The sequence below is a fragment of the Gallus gallus genome, chromosome 26 (genome assembly GCF_016699485.2).
Source record: "Gallus gallus isolate bGalGal1 chromosome 26, bGalGal1.mat.broiler.GRCg7b, whole genome shotgun sequence".
NCBI lineage: Eukaryota > Metazoa > Chordata > Aves > Galliformes > Phasianidae > Gallus > Gallus gallus.
The window spans coordinates 4,057,602-4,068,049 of record NC_052557.1 but is presented as its reverse complement, the minus strand read 5'-3'; positions in this window follow the sequence as shown (position 1 = coordinate 4,068,049).

The following is a 10,448-nucleotide window of genomic DNA, read 5'->3' as shown; positions in this document are numbered from 1 at the left end:
AGCTGAAATGTTTTGACCCGTTACCAAGAGGCTGAAGAAAGTCTTCTCAAAACTCGCCTCTGGTTCTACTAATTACCCATAGAGGTATTAGCCTTATTAATCATATCAGTACATTCCTGGTAGAAAACACTAATCTTCATGATGCCAGATATGCTTCTAAGCATGACTTGTAGTGCATATTTTATGTTTTTACTGCAGAAATGATCCATTCTCAGTTATTTTTGAATGTTTGTCTGCACACGATAGAATCCAGATATATGTATTTTTTAATTAAAAATACAGCTCGCTGCTCACGAGCATATTGGAGTGATGGGATTGTAAATGCAAACCTAAATATGTAAGCCAAAAATCTTCCCGTAGTTGATAATTAAACAGTAGGAATGATCTCAAGGTGGTTTCTCGGCAATGAGGCGCTGACATAGGAGCAAATGTTTTCGTGCATGATAGAAAAAAGACTTAAAAATACAAGTCTGTGTTTTAGCAAGGAGCCCCAAAACAAACCTTGTGCTCATCATTTCTGTGCTTTGGAGAACGCTGGTTTCGGGAAGCAGTAGTGGAGCCTGAGGTCCATGCTGGGTGTTGCAGCCATTACTCAATGGATAAAGCTGTATTTTCTCTCTCACTGTTTCCTTTGGAAGAACAACTGCTATCCATTGTAGAAACTGTTTCAAAACAAACACTATTAAGGTTTTTAGCTTTGTTTCTTCCAAATCCTAGAGGGCACACTTTACTCACACACTGTTCTTTCCGTGATGGAAAAAAGCAGCTCTAACATTTGCTTCCCCAACCTCAACAGCAAAGGACAGCAAACCTCCAGAGAAAATGTACTGCTGTACAATAGTGTCAGTGTGATATACAAGGTGACAGTACAGAGCCCATTCCAGACAACCACTGGTACGCCACTTTTCAGCCTCCTCTAGGAAGTGATTATGGTGTGGGACAGCGATATTCCAGTAAGAATGTTTTGTCCTCTCCAGAACAGCATTTCTGCAATATTTGCATGAATAACCAGTTATCTGAAAGGTCAGGGAGCGGGCAGGATCCTGACTGTCCTCAGTCCTCCAAATAATGACCTCCTGTTCTGTCGCGGGGGAGGCAATGAAAACTATGAAATACTTTGAGTGTGATCACATAGGGTCTGTAACAATAGCAGAACATGGTAAGCGTGGCAGCCACCTGCCAGTCAGCACAGGAGAGGTGGGAGAAAAACAGTGAAAAACACAGTATTTTGGAGCCAAGAAAAAAAAAAACCCATAATCGGAGCAGAGTCATGCCTGTGCACTTCTGTGGCCTTAAAGCAATGGACAAAGGTCATAAATCTGATCTTTACCATGAGTGACAGCATGACCAGGGAGAACTGAAGCCCTGAAACTGACCTTAAAGCAATCTTGGGAGCTAATGGTCCTTCTGCATCCAGCTGACTTGCAGTTCCTGTGCTGCACCTTCAAGCACATTCTTGCCATTCAGCCTCTGGAATCTGGAGGTCACCCAAGGGCCTGAGGTAGGTGAGGGGTGTTGTGGGTGCAGGTGTGTGCCCAACTTGGTCATCTTTTAGAGCAGCTGACCAGGCTGTGACAGGAAGTTGCCAAGCTGAGGTGGATTCAGCAGGATGAGAGATTGATTGATGCTTGGAACCAGAAAGGGGTGATCACGTTGGAAAGGTGCAGCTGAGGACACAGATCACTACCGATGCCACTGAAAAAAAGCAAAGGGTCTTAGAGTAATTGGAGACTCTTTGCTGAGAGACACTGCGGCACCCATCTGGATAACTTCTCTAGAGGGGTTTTCTGCCTGCTAGGGCCTGCAACCAGAACATCAAGAAGAGGATACCAGGTATGATAAAGCTGAACCACTACTGTGCCCTCCTGGCCTTTCAAGGTGGGTCGCACGAGGCTGTGACCAGGAAATTAAAGTATCAGAAAAGACTTGAAGCCCCTTGGGAAGATGCTGAAGGGGTTGGGAGCGCAGGTTGTGTTATCAGTCCTCCCAGTTGGAGACTGGGATCTGGGCAGAAGGAGAACGGATCAGCTGGATGACTGGCTGTGTGGCTGGTGGCACGCCAAAGGCTATGGGCTCTGTGATCGAGGACACACCTTCATAAACCAGGAATGTTGGTGTGGGATGGGACACAACTGACTAGGAGGACTAGGTAGCGAGCTGGGCTCATCACCAGGGCTTTAATCTAGAGCTGCTGGGTGAAGGGGATGTAATGCTGAGTGACAGAGAAGAGCCAGGGAATGCTGTCACCTTAGGAAGCAGCAAGGGAGAACATCAGATTTGTCCTGGAGGTTTGTGGGAGAGCTCCTCTAGGGAGGTAATACATCCAAGAGTGCAGCTGAAGGGCCTCCATAATGCACACAGCATGGGAAATAAGCAAGACAAGCAAAACATGCTGCACTTGGAAAACTATGAACTTACTGCTGTCACAGAAACATGGTGGGATGGTTCACATAACTGGAATGCCACCTTTGAAGGCTGTAAGATTTATAGAAGGGATAGGCAAGGTAGGATGGGTGGGGAGTTGCCCTCTATGTTAAAAAGTGGATAGACTGCAAGGAGCTCCCCAAGTAGCAGTCAGGAACAGGTGGAGAGCCTATGGGTTAAGATAAGGGTCTTAATGATCCTTAAGGTCCCTTCCAACCTAAACCATTCTATGATTCTATGAAAAAGACACTAGAAAAAGAGCTGTCATTACAAGCTCTGTGAGTTACTGTAACAAATCTGGACTTGATTAAAGTTACTACTGGTAAACATTGAGCTATTCATTATGGGGTGTTAAGAAGTGTATTTAGTCTAGTAGATACTGTTGTGATCTATTCTGTGCTTATCACTTCAATTCGTTTTGTGGTTCCAAGATTGCAACTAGGCTACTGGTTCATCCTACATGATGGTGAACTGTTATTACTGACATTTCTTGCTGTTCATAAAAAAAAGGGGGGGTCCAAAAAAGAGTGAAAAAAGAGTGAAAAGGACTGCACATGGGAGTTAATAAATCTTTTTTACTGAATTCATGCCCATAGCTGTCACCCAGCTACAGATGGGCTGAGAGAGAGCTTTTGAACAATTGATGTATACAGACCCTGTTAAAGTGGCTCCATACTTTTGGGATTTCAATATATAGATGAAGGAATACAAAACTGATGTGACAGTTGCTAACAAATGCTACAGCAATTTTTCTACAGCACAGCAGGATCGAATAACTGAATTATATACAGAACAAAACATGGGGAAGCATTTTAACACTGTTGCTGACATTCTGGAGGCTTAGCCTTCCAAACTGCAGTGGACCAAACAATATATCTTCCTTAAAGAGCTTCTGATTACATCAATGTAAAAGTATCCTTTGTGTCATATGTCAGAGACCAGTGAACAGTCATGGAAAAGTCTTTAATACCAACACATGGTGAGGGCATCTTAGTGTTTTCTAAATCATACCAGCAATGCCTTCAAAGGGTGAATCACCCAACGTGGGACTCATCCTTGCACCACCGCTGCTATTGAACTTTAGTTTGGTGGTGGTTTTTAGGTTTTGTATTGACGTGTCTGAAATCCTGCTGCGTCTGCACTGCTGAGTTGATGCCAAAAGCCTGGAGTGCCAAGAGCCCATTCTAACCCTCAGTCTTGCAATCAGGTTATAATCTGTTGAGCCTTGCCCTGATTATTTTCATTTCTCTTGCAATATAGACAGGAAGTTTTGACACTGACAGAGGAAGAGCCTGGTTACAACACAGGGGCACGCTTTCTCTATACAAATCCTTTCATCGTGACACGGATGCATTATCTAATCCCTTATTCAAACATGATTAAGAGAAGCACTGTAGATGCCACACCCTTGGAATAATTTTTTCAGTGAGCAACATCTTTCACTGGAGCAATTAATACCATTGTCAGAGATCTTTCTTGTAGAGATTGGAATCACTGTGTATTGTATTTTTATTTTTCTCTGGCTTCTAGAAAAGTCACTTCTGGCAAGATCATAGAATCATAGAATGGCTTGGGTTGGAAGGGGCCCCAGGGACCATCAAGTTCCAACCCCCTGCCACAGGGAGGGCCACCAGCCTCCAGATCTGGCACTGGCCCAGGCTGCCCAGGGCCCATCCAACCCGGCCTTGAACACTTCCATGGACGGGGCATCCACAGCCCCTCTGGGCAGCTGTTCAGCACCTCACCACTCTATGTGAAGAACTTCTTCCTGACATCCAACCCAAACCTTCCCTCCTTGAGGTTAAAACTATTCCCCTTTGTCCTATCCCTGTCTACCCTTGCAAAAAGCTGATTCACTAACATTATAAGGGCTACAAGAGTCATTGGACCTGACATGTGATCTTAAATTCCAGCACTTTGAAGATTGTTCATTGACACTTTGACCAAGCTACTGTTCAAAAAGTAAAAAGAAACTAGCAGAAACTAAGGAACATCAAATGTTGGAACCCAACGTGGAAGAAACTGTGGAAGAATATGGAAGAACCATTATACAACAGTTTAATACTTAAAGAGAACAATCCAGCAGAACACCTGGAAGCACGTAGAGGGACTTGAAATTAAGAAAATACAAGACAGAATTATCCAGCTTCTAACCTGGTCTGGAGGCAGTACTCATTGGTTTTAGACAGTATAGGAGAGTAACTACATGAGCAAAATCTCATTGCAAAAATGGATGTTCCTTTGATTAGGTTGGTGTTAAAAAACAAAACAACTTCATAATTGTTTAAAACAGCGTCAACATTAGCTGCACATCCTTACTGTTTGTGGCTTGGAGGTCTGCATTCCTTCAGCCCAATCAGCTGACAGCTTTTGGTATTTCAAATAAACAAAGGTAAGGTTCACATGCAGCTGAGAACAGAGACAACATCCCAATCCCAAACAGCAAACGAGAAGGGGCTTTGGAGGTATCTGCAGGTGTCCTACTTGGGAATTCTCTATCTCTGCAGGACAGGCTGGTGACTAACGATGGAAGTCCAGTTCTCTCAACCTAGCAAGACAATATCTCCTTCAAATTGCACTCCCAAAGCTGAACACTGAAACCAAAACTAGCAAATTTGGTAAGGGCTATTGCTAGCCTGAAGTAAACAGCTTTTCATATGTTTGAAGCAAGTTAATAGATGAGCTAAACTGAGAGCAATTAGGCACCGTTTTCATGTCTTCCAACGTGTCTCTTGCCACCTGTCTTGCCAACTGCAGGAGTGTCACTGAGCTGTAAAAGCTAAGCAAGAAAACAGAAAATATACCGCTCCTGTTTTGCCACAAGACTGCTGGCTACAAGATGACACAGAAACAGCTGCTAGTGGAACTCTTTGCAAGGCTGACCCTTTTCAGTTATCTTGCAGGCTTAAGATATGAAAGTGACCACATGGCAAGTAAACAGTGGTTTACTCTGATTTTTTTAAATGGGGCTGAAAATGAGCACAAATTCATACCCAGGTGGCACATATATCACTACAATAACGCCCTAAAGTACTCTTCCAAAGAATATGCACATTTCTGAAAAAGCCATTTGTTGGTTGGTGTTTTGATTTGTTTTTTATTTGTTTGAAGAAATAAAGTAGCTATGAGGGTCAGAAATGTTTCTGGGCTGAGTCCAATTCCTTTCCTGACTTTTTTTCCCATGACATTCTACCCAGGGTTGTTCAAACTAGAAAACAGTAGTTCTGTGGTTTACTCATACAAAAAAAAAAAAAAAAAAAAAGAAAAGAAAAGAAAGAAAAAGGGAGCTCTGGTACTTTTTTAGCATGTATTACTAAAAGGGTTCAAGAGTACCCTCTGTCATGTGGCTTTGGCTGTTCATAAACATTGCTCTGACCAATGGGGGAAAATTTAGATATTTCTCAGAATGATTTGTTGCCTTCTCATGACAGTTGCAATTTCAGACTGGATTGGATCCAGTGGGAAAATGTTTAGACAAAATACTGCACCAAACAACGCTCCTGAGAGATGTGCCCGTGGTGAGCCTGTAAGAGAAAGTAAGTTTATAGGAAGATATTAAACAAAAATACATCATGCTATGACTGCATGTTGCAGGGTAAATGGCCCATTCACTGGGAGTAACACCCCAAAGGGACTTCAGGCAAGAAAAGCTGAGCATCGCACGAACATTCTCATGGTCTGTTAACACCAATCATTTGGTTCAGCTCTGTATAAATCATATACAATGACTGTCCTGAAAGAGATAACAGAAAGCAAAAAGGAGGTACATGGGGAGACCTGAAGAGGAAGACATCTCTTAATCTTTTCATGCAAACCTTTCCCTCTCTGACCCCTCAAATTTTGGGTTTCAAGAGCACTCAAGAAACATTCAGCTAAAAAAAAACTCCTTCAGCATGCCATGCCAGCTCTGAACACACAGAAAATGTCTCTGTGTAGCCAACAATATCCTTACAATCAAAGGGAACCAGTGAAAGTGAGAAGATTCTTGCAGAGAGGTCTGGAGGTTGCTCAGTATGACTCAGCAATGTTACCATGGGATATTTTTATACCCGTGGACAAGAAGGAACATACAAACAGTATAAGCTCAATGGCTGCTTAAAAGAATTTAGTTAACCTAGTTCGGTATCTAAATTATAGATTTGGCTTCTGAAGATCACTAATTACATGTGTAACATCCATACCCTCCAGAATGTAGCATCTTTTAGAGTGATAGGGCACTGGAGTGGGCTGCCCAGAGGGGTGGTGGAGTCTCCTTCTCTGGAGATATTCAAAACCCATCTGGATGCTTTCCTGTATAATCTAACGTAGGGAACTGCTTTACCAGAGGGTTGGATTGGGAGATCTCCGGAGGTCCCTTCCAACCCATATGGTTCTGTGATTCTCTTACCATGATTATAAATTTATTTCCAGAGCATCAATTTTTTTTTTTCTTTTTCAAGAAAGGCACGTTTTTAACAGACTCACTCCTAAAGAATGTGTTCCTTACATCTTTGGAAACTGTAGTGGAAATGCTAAGTCACGGCCTGAAGCAGTAATTGAGCACCTGGTGGGAAGGCAGGGCCAACCCAGGGAAGCTCAGGTGCATGCAATGCACCTGAGTGGCCGGAAGAGGTGGAATCAGGATCCACCCCTTCCCAGACCTCATTTAAGGGCTGGCAGTGGAGGTGAGGATATCTCTTGTTGGAGATTTCTACCTACCAGAGGCCTTCTAAAGGTAAGCAGCTGCTTTCCCCCCACCCCACCCTGTTTGTAGGTGCTGCATTTGGGCTCGTTCTCATTTGCTGTAGCCAAAGACTTTGCTACCTGGCTATTATCATCATCTTATTATAGCATTACAGAAACTAATATCTATTCAAAATAAGAGGTGATATTATTCATCCATTCATATTTCAGGGCAGCACAGTCAAGGGTCTGTATTTTATAAATAGGGAACCATGAGCTGCAAATACATCACCCTTCAGTGCCCTGTTTCCAATTATGGCCAAACTGGATGCTTACAGAAGACAGGCCAATATATGCTCCTATTTAATAGCTGGTAAAGCTTTCGGTACAATTGAAGCCCCGAACAAAAGAGCACACTAAAACACCAATCAATCAGTATCAGATCTATAAGATCTGAAGAATCTAATAAATAGCATATATATTCCCACTCAATAAAGAAGTGACTTTGTCTTTTATAGGAAGACAAAAAGCAGAAAAAAAATTGCACTTAAATCTCTGGATCTATGAAGAAAGGAGGAATACATCAGGAAAAAAGGACTCTAGCCAGCAATAGCATCATTAAATTATTCTAATCAAGAGAGCTTCAGGGTCACCAAGAATCAACTGCAAGTCCATATTTATGAAGTTATGGGTGTAATCTCACACTAACATATTTGATTGGCCTCTGGAACTCGCAGACCACAAATATTTAGGCAAATCTTGGGCTTCTGGGGCAGAGTGAAAGCAATCTGAATGCAATATTAGCCATTGCGCTATAACCAAAAGTTCTATTCATTCATAATTGAAATGGAGCTTGAGTATACACCAGTTCTATTGGGAGTCTGGGAAAGACAAATGCACTTCAACAGTGGAAACAGGTCATTAGGAATTACAGAGAAGGACACAGCAATGTATGTTCAGTTGCATGACACAAACCTACTCTTACAAGAGGCAAAATATTGCTGAAGGTAATCAACTAAGAATCCCCATAACCTCTCACAATGTTTCTTGCCATGCAATACATCATTACAATCATCCATCATCATGTATAGTATATACTACAGGCCTTATATCCTGTCATACCTTTGGTATCTCTGCTATTAACCACCTTGAGCCATATCAGTTGGTATGTGAGGAATGTCAACATATTGTATCAACAAATGATGGTGTTTAATTGACAGGGCAACCTTCTTCTATTTTAAATAATGGTGAGTGCCATTCACATTGCAGCACAGGTCATGCTGCGTGCTGTTCTGATACAAACTGTTAGAACTCTAAAATGCAGAATCCTGGTTGCTGGACCTGAAGGAAGCAAAGGTACTTGATGTTCACTACTGTGGAATGCAGTTGAAGTACCAATATTGATTATTGTGTTAATCTTATATTTGACATGTGTTTGGACATATGATGTATATACTACTCTTCTCACTCTCCCTTGCTTTAACATTTCATCATCTTCAATTTACATATATCATTGACATTTATATTTCAAAAACATACATCTTCTTGGCCTTTGAAAATCACCAACACTTTACTCCCACAATGCAGACCCACGTTGTCTGAAGTATATTTGCACGCTATATTAATAGAATTCAGAAGATTGCTCTACAAAATTCCTAAAAGAGAATCAGCCAAAGTTAGACTTGGCATCTGCACAAATCTCAGCTATTTTTTAGAATACTTTGACAATACTCATGTCATTGTCTCTCGGTTCATTTTTTCTGCTCATGTGTTCCCCAAAGAAGGAAAGAATGGTATTCCTGTTCTCTGAATAAGGACACATCTTCCTTGTCAGAGTGATTTTATTATTTATTTTTCCTTCTCCTTGAGCTGCTGGATACCCTAACTCTTGCTCTTGCACACAAGGGCGCAGAAGTCATCCTACTGCTTTCAAGTCAAAGAAATTACAACAGAATTTCTCTGGTAGAGGAGACACTTCTTTTCAATTCTTGTCTTTCAGCTAGGAAGTCGTCAGAGCTCACAGAAAGTCTGTTAGTTAACTATATATAATTCAGTAACACACAAGACCTGAGCTCAATGCTGACATGAGCCATGTTGCAATGCACACTCCCAACTCCACAGGGCACTATTTTGTCTCACACATGCATCTAGAGACAAAATAAATGTGAGGCGTAACCAGAGTTATGCTCCTATAAAGCTGTCTCTGAAAAAACTCAGCAGTCATTAGAGAACACGTTCATCTTTCTGTGTGATCTTCTCTGCAACATACTTTTTGTATTACTCCTCACATTTCACTTCCATCTGGTATCAGCTTTTGATTAGAAACTTGTAACTTGAACTTCAGCAGTTCAATGCAAAGAACTGAGCTGCTTCCAAGCTGTTTTTTTTTTCCCCTGAAACATCTCAATTCAGTTCTTTTTTGCTGAATCCCTGCCTACACTGGAAACTGCATTCTTAGTAAATGCTTTGCAACTCTTGCAAAGAGTGAAAATCCCTCATCTCTGCAAACAAAGGAGGGTTCTGTTACCCTAAAAGAAGCAAACCTTACAAAAAAAGAGGACACTGCTTCTGAAACATCTGCTATGCAAAGTGCCATTATGTCACTGGACAAACCCCAGCCCAAACAAAACTCCTTAGCTCATGTAGTATTAAGAAGCAGACATCACTTTTCATTACAGCATTGGGTACAAGGGGGATATTTCCACCTAATATGTACACTGACAGAGCAAAGGTACATCCTTTCTGTACGTTAGGGTAGGCATTGCAAAATTGTGCCTACGTGTTTGGAGAGGAGGCTGCAGTCATCTTGGGATTTCAACCCCATGTCTCCCATGCGCACCTCTTTGGTCAGTTCACACCAGGGCTAATCTCTCTTCCTGCACGTTGCATAGGCGTGCTGATTGACTCCATGTTTCCCCTTCAAGATGCTCCCAGAAGACAAGACCAGTCATACCTACAATTACAGGGAAGCTAAATTGCCAGGTTTCTCAAGCAGGATACAAAACACACTTAAAATGCTGTTCAACAGAGGGTTCAGTCCAGAACTCATTGCAGCCTCCAACCCACATTACTGCTCAGAAAGAGAAGAATACAAAATGTTCAGTAATAAGCATGGTCCATGTGAGAAATCCCTGTCCTTCCACGTACTGGATTGAGAGAAGCAGACAATTTTCAGTTGTGTAGTTAGGCTGTTGGATGGTCCATTTCACCACTGAATCACCTTTAAAACTTCAAAGCATTAAAGCAGCATATTGAGTCAGACCAAGCACCAATCCACATAATCACAGTGGATTATCACAGTAATAAAAAAAAAAAAAAAGATAATCACAGTAATCACATAATCATAGAATCATAATTCTAAA